We start from the raw sequence: 7,853 nt of genomic DNA on the forward strand, positions 1-7,853 counted from the left end.
AAATCAATTCAACTAAATTCAACCAAAATCAGATAAAGCTATCATATATCTTCCTACTAGCATGGTTGTTCTCTGAGAGGCTCTACCCAGCATCTGACTCAGATACCCACAGTCAAACACTAGATGGAGCAAGGGGAGGATTGCAAACTGGAAAGGGATAGGATCTCCACAGAAAGACCAACAGAGTCAAATCGCCTGAAATATTGGGGGCCCTCAGAGACTGAACCACAAACGAAAGAGCATACAGAGGCTGAATTTTAGGTCTCCCTGCACACTTGTAGCAGAACTGGAGCTTGGTCTTCATGTGGGTTCCTAACAATTGGAGCTGGGGTTATGCCAAAAGCTGTTGCCTGTCCATTGGCTATGTTCTAGCTGGCTGCCTTGTCTGGCCACAGTGGGAGAGAATGCACATCTACAGAGACTTGATGTACCAGGGTGGGCAGAATACCCAATGGGATTCCTAACTGCATAGAAGGGAAGGGGAGGATGAAAGAATTGTGAAAAGGCTTGGACCAGAGGTAGGCAGTAAACGGGAAGTAAAGTGAATGAATAAATAATAATTAATTAAAAAATACAAAACTGTTAATCCCCTTTGAAATGTTTCTTACTGAATTCTAATTAGATGTAACTGCATAACTAATTTTGTTTCAGTTTGCATATTTATTGGGTTTTTTTTTGTTTGTTTGTTTTGTTTCCAGGTCATATGTTGTTACTCTTGAAGTGAATTTGTATCAAGAGTCAGAGTGGTTGGATGATACCAGAAAAATAAGTCCCACTGAATCAATAAGCAAGGGGAAGAGGAGCTCACAGAGACTGGAGAAGCAACCACAGGTACTATATAGATCCACAACAGGTCCTCTTGCATATATAGCATAGATTATTCACTTAGTTTTATGGGAGTCCTGACTGGGAGAGCAAGTTAGAATATATCTCCTGTGCCAGCTCTTGGGATGCTTTTCCTCTTGTGGGGTTGCTGTGTCCACGTCAATATGATAGTTTTGCTTCAACTTACACTTTCCTTTGTCATGATTGGTTGTTACATCTTAGAAGCTTGCCGTTTTTTCTAATGAGAGACAGAGAGGGAGCAGATCAAGAAGGGAGAGGATGAGAGAGAAATGGGAGAAGTAAAGAGAGGGCAAAATTTGTTAGGATAAATTGTATGAAAATAATCTATTTTTTATATTTTTGGTTGTGAGCCTAGCCTTTAACGGCTGAGCCATCTCTCCAGCCCTATTTTTTAATTTAACAATTGAACACTTCCAGAATACTTGCTACTCAAAATTCATATTGTTGACTGAATAATTATTACTGTGTGTACATTTGATTCTTTTTACTAAGATACATCTCTGGAGATATGCCATTCATTATGTGTACTTCATTTCTAATTTTGTCAAATTGCTCAATAGTATTTTCTAGTAAAGCAAAATTGCCTAACATTTCATAATTTTGAAATCTTTATAAGTAAATACATCAATTTTACTCTTAGTAGTTTGTTGGCAGACAGTTTCTTGCCCTTCAGACACAAATGTTGTCTTGTTATTTCATAGATTTTACATCACTGTGTCATGATTTGTCCATAGAACAGGTCAACTCTATTGATTTTATTTGTAAAAGGGTAGTAATTTTAATTAATCACTTAAATTGATTAAGAAATACCTATGGAATTATAGAGATAATATTTGGGCTCTCTCTATGCTGGAATATCTAAATATAATTTGTCATTTTGCCAGAAGATGAGAAATAACAGGTAAGTCTCTTAACATGAAGAAATTTTAAAAAGTATTCAATGGATGATGTAATGGTAGCAGGGGAGGTCATATTCATTAAATTATCTTACAAGTGATTCTACAGAATGAAACACATAGAGTAGTTTCCCATGTGCTGCATACTGTTGTGAATGTACATCTGGTTAGATAATTGGATTTTAGCATAGAATGATCTAAGATTCAGGAGCCATGGGTAAGTTGGTCAAAAACAATTTACAAGACATCTCCTGATCTATGCGGGAAGATCAGGTGATAGAGGAAAAAATATGTATTGGGTAATTTTACTCTGTTCAAATGCAGTAGTGTGCTAGCTGTGAATCTCACTAAACCAACCACACAGACTCTGAAAGACAACATCTTCTCCCATCCAGGACACAACAAAAAGCTGCTAAAAGTCCCTGCATACTCTGATATGCCAGGTTAAGATTCATTTTATTCTTATCTATTATCAGAGTCAAGATAGTAGCTGCCTTGTGATCTGTTTCCTTTTAAAAGACAATTATTTTAGTTTGAGATTACAGCTATGAATAGTATATGTTCTGATCAAATTACCAGCTCTGCCATACCCACCATATTTCCCACTGTACTCCACCACTTTTCATTCCCAATTTCATATGTATTTTTTCAAACAAATTGAGTCCAATTTGTCTTATCAGCATGTGGCTAGGTATAATGTTAAGTTTTGGAATGTTCCTTTGTATTGTAATGTTAAATATTGCACACTAAAGTCTGATTGCCACCAAGCACGCAGAGTTCCTCACATATACCATGTGATGCCTACGTAATTTTGCCCCCATGTTATCACCCATTCATCAATAACGATGCCTACAGCTGGGCAGAAGAGATGTGGGCATATAATTGGTTCACAGGCTTAGGTCTGAGGCAGAGACCAAGAGGAGGAGGAGGAGGAGGAGGAGGAGGAGGAGGATGAGGAGGAGGAGGAGGAGGAGGAGGAGGAGGATGAGGAGGAGGAGGAGATGCTGCTTTGGGGTTGTTAAACCATAAGGACATAAGCATGATTGCTGCCTAGTTGGAATAAAAGCAGCCCAAATGGAAACTGCCAAGTTGTAACTCAGGGTTATTGAAAGAGATGTAGATGAAATAGCATAGAACATTGATATCTGCCAGCTATAGTGCTGTTAAGTTTAACTTTAATTATAAAGGTTTCATATCTTTTATTTTGGAACTGAATGGTCAAGAATAGGTAGAAATTCCCCATTAACTATTTACAAAAACAGGATAAAGCCATCTCCTGAAGCATGGTTAGTCATCACATTCTGAAGATCCTGACTTCATCCATAGTTGCCCTCACTTGCCAGTAACTCCTCAGGCAGGGATGGGAGTTAATGTGTCCCTTATCTATTCTGGGATTATGGTCTGTAATCTTGGGCAGGTTTTGTGCACAGTAATGGGATTTGTATGTGCAACAGTTTTTCAGTCTTCAGAAAATTCTAGCCGTCACATCGATATTGTGGAATCTCAACATATCCATTCATAACTTGGCCCTTTATGGAAGAGACCAATGTAATATTGTTTTATTTTTCCAGGTTTTGTGACTTGATGAAGGGAGGACTAAGTGAGTAACTATGTCTCATGAAATTCTTGCAAATTTATCATCAGACTGTTTATGATTGACTGCAATTATGCCATAAAACATTGACATACACTTACACTGTTGAATTGGATGATATGAATACATTGATCAACATAGATAGAAAAAATTTTAATTCATTATGGGAAGAAATAATGATGTAAACTAACATGTAACTATGTAAACTAACATGCTTTCAATTCTTTATAGAGGAGAATTCAGAGACCAGTCACATTATGATGTCACTAGTTTTGTGAGATATTCTAAAATCTATGTGCCACAAATAATTGAACATGAAGTAATTACATCTTGTCTTATTGAGATCACTCCATCATAAAAGAGATATTAAATCCTCTTATGAAAACAGAATAATTAAAATCATTATTCAGGCAGTCCGGACGTTGCCCTGATCTGAAGGGACCAGGCCAAACAGCTCCCTGCACCCAAATCCTGTGGGAGGGATAGAGAGACCTTCAGAGGGGCAGACGCATCTGGGAAGCAAGAGGAGACTACTCCCTGCCCACATTTCTGACTCTAGAGGAAAATGCCTAGAACCTTCTGGGCCCCCTGTGCACAGGGACCTCGGAGAAGGTGGCACAGGACTTTCTTCTTGCTGCCGGCATGGAGAGCTGAAACGCAGCCCCCAGAGGAGCCACTTCAAGCCTGAGACCAGAGGTAAGACCAACTATTCTCCTCCAAGTGACCTGCTTGGTGGACTCAGGACACATGCCCTCAAGAACAACGGGAGACCACTAGACAAGAACAACTACACGTTCAAAAGCAGAACACTCTGTCCCCATAACTGGCTGAAAGAAAACAGGAAAACAGGTCTACAGACTCCTGACACACAGGCGTATAGGATGGTCTAGCCACTGTCAAAAATAGCAGAATAAGGTAACACCAGAGACAACCTGATGGCAAGAGGCAAGCACAGGAATCCAAGCAACAGAAACCAAGACCGCATGGCATCATCGTAGTCCAATTCTCCCACCAAAGCAAAAACCGAATACCCAAACATGCCAGAAAAGCAAGATCTAGATTTAAAATCACATTAGATCATGAAGATGGAGGACTTCAACAAAGACATAGAGAACTCCCTTAGAGAAATGCAGGAAAACACAAATAAACAAGCAGAAGCATATAGAGATGAAATGAAAAAATACTTGAAAGAATTACAGGAAAACACAAAAAGGTGAAGGAATACCTTTTTCTCACCAACTCATGGTATTTTCTCCAAAATTGACCATATAATCGGTCATAAAACAGGCCTCAACAGATACAGAGGGATAGAAATAATCCCATGCATCCTATCAAAACACCACGGGCTAAAGCTGGTTTTCAATAATAATAAGAAAATAACGCCCACATATACATGGAAGTTGAACAATGCTCTACTCAATGATAACCTGGTCAAAGAAGAAATAATGAAAGAAATTAAAGGCTTCTTAAAATTTAATAGAAATGAAGGTACAACATACCAAAACTTATGGGACACAATGAAAGCTGTGCTAAGATGAAAACGCATAGCTCTGAGTGCCTGCAGAAAGAAACAGGAGAGAGAGAATATATCAGCAACTTGACAGCACACCTAAAAGCTCTAGAACAAAAAGAAATAAATACACTCAGGAGGAGTAGAACGCAGGAAATAAACTCAGAGCTGAAATCAATGAAATAGAAAAAAAAAGACTATAAAAAAAATCAACAGAACCCAAAGCTGATTCTTTCAGAAAATCAACAAGATAGATAAACCCTTAGCCTGACAAACCAGAAGACACAGAGAAGGTATCCCAATTATCAAAATCAGATATAAAAAGGGAGATATAACAGCAAAATCAGAGAATATTCAAAAATCATCAGATCCTTCTACAAAAATCTATATTCAACAAAACTTAAAAATCTGGAGGAAATGGAAAATTTCCTAGACAGACAGCAGGTACTGAAGTTAAATCAGGAACAGATAAATCATTTAAACAACCCCATAACTCCTAAAGAAATAGAAGCAATCTTAAAAGGTCTCCCAACCAAAAAGAGCCCGGGTCCAGATGGGTTCAGTGCAGAATTCTATCAGACCTTCATAGAAGACCTCATACCTGTACTACTTAAACTATTCCACAAAATTGAAAAGATGGAGCTCTACCAAATTCCTTCTATGAAGCCACAATTACTCTTATACCTAAACCACACAAAGACCCAACAAAGAAAGGGAACTTCAGAACAATTTCCCTTATGAATATCGATGCAAAAATACTCAATAAAATTCTGGCAACCCAAATCCAAGAGCACCTCAAAACAATCATTCATCATGATCAAGTAGGCTTCATCCCAGGCATGCAGGGATGGTTTAATATATGGAAAACCATCAATGTAATCCACTATATAAAGAACTGAAAGATAAAAACCACATGATCATTTCATTAGATGCTGAGAAAACATTTGACAAAATACAACACCACTTCATGGAAAGAACAAGAATTCAGGGCCCATACCTAAAAATAGTAAAAATCCATGTACAGCAAACCAATAGCTAATATTAAACTAAATGGAGAGAAACTTGAAGCAATCCCACTAAATCAGGGACTAGACCTAGCCAGAGCAATCAGACAACTAAAGGAGATCAAAGGGATATACATTGGAAAGGAACAAGTCAAAATATCACTATTTGCAGATGATATGATTGTACATTTAAGTGACCCCAAAAGTTCCACCAGAGAACTACTAAACCTGATAAACACCTTCAGCAAAGTGGCTGGGTATAAAATTAACTCAAATAAATCAGTAGCCTTCCTCTACACAAAAGAGAAACAAGCCAAGAAAGAAATTAGGGAAACGACACCCTTCATAATAGTCCCAAATAATATAAAGTACCTCGGTTTTACTTTAACCTAGCACGTAAAAATCTGTAAAATAAGAACTTCAAGCCTCTGAAGAAAGAAATCGAAGAACATCTCAGATTAGGGAAAGATCTCCCATGCTCATGGATTATCAGGATTAATATGGTAATAATGGCCATTTTACCAAAAGCAATCTATAGATTCAATGCAACACCATTAAAATTTCCAATTCAATTCTTCAAAGATTTAGACAGAACAATTTGCAAATTCATCTGGAATAACAAAAAAGCTAGGACAGCTAGAACTATCCTCAACAATAAAAGGACTTCTGGGGGAATGAGTATCCCTGAACTCAAGCAGTATTACAGAGCAATAGTGATAAAAACGGTATGGCATTGGTACAGAGACAGGCAGATAGACCAGTGGAATAGAATTGAAGACGCAGAAATGAACCCACACACCTATGGTCACTTGATTTTTGACAAAGGAGCTAAAACAATCCAATGTGACAAAGACCATTTTTAACAAATGGTACTGGTTCAACTGGATGTCAGCATGTATAAGAATGCAGATCGATCCATTCTTATCACCTTGTACAAAGCTTAAGTCCAAGTGGATCAAGGACCTCCACATCAAACCAGATACACTCAAACTAATAGAAGAAAAGTAGGGAAGATTCTTGAACACATGGGCACTGGAGAAAATTTCCTGAACAAAATAACAGCTTATGCTGTACGATCAAGAATCGACAAATGGGATCTCATAAAACTACAAAGCTTCTGTAAGGCAAAGGACACTGTTGTTAGGCAACCAACAGATTGGGAAAAGATCTTTACCAATGCTACAACTGATAGAGGGCTCATATCCAAAACATAAAAAGAACTCATTAAGTTAGACTGCAGGGAGAAAAATGACCCAATTAAAAATGGGGGACAAATCTAAACAAAAAATTCACAGCTGAGGGATGCCAAATGGCTGAGAAGCACCTAAAGAAATGTTCAACATCTTTAGTCATAAGGGAAATGCAAATCAAAAGCAACCCTGGAATTCCACCTCGCACCAGTGAGAATGGCTAAGATCAAAAACTCCGGAAACAGCAGACGCTGGAGAGAATGTGGAGATAGAGGAACACTCCTCAGTTGTTGGTGGGATTGCAGACTGGTACAACCATTCTGAAAATCAGTCTGGAGGTTCCTCAGAAAATTGGACATTGAACTACCTGAGGACCCAGCTATACCTCTCTTGGGCATATACCCAAAAGATGCCCCAACATGCAACAAAGACACATGCTCCACTATGTTCATAGCAGCCTTATTTATAATAGTCAGAAGCTGGAAAGAACCCAGATGCCCTTCAAAAGAGGAATGGATACAGTAAATATGGTATATCTACACAATGGAATATTACACATCTATCAAATATAATGACTTTATGAAATTCATAGGCAAATGGATGGAACTGGAAAATATCATCCTGAGTGAAGTAACCCAATTACAGAAAAACTCACATGGTATGCACTCATTGATAAGCGGATATTAGCCCAAATTCTCAAATTAGCTTGAATGTACAGAACACATGAAACTCAAGAAAAATGACAAAATGCAGATGCTTCACTCCTTTAAAAGAGGAACAGGAATACTCTTGGGAGGGGATAGGGAGTCAATA

This window comes from Rattus norvegicus, chromosome 14 (genome assembly GCF_021556685.1).
Source record: "Rattus norvegicus strain SHRSP/BbbUtx chromosome 14, alternate assembly SHRSP_T2T, whole genome shotgun sequence".
In the NCBI taxonomy this organism is placed as follows: Eukaryota; Metazoa; Chordata; class Mammalia; order Rodentia; family Muridae; genus Rattus; species Rattus norvegicus.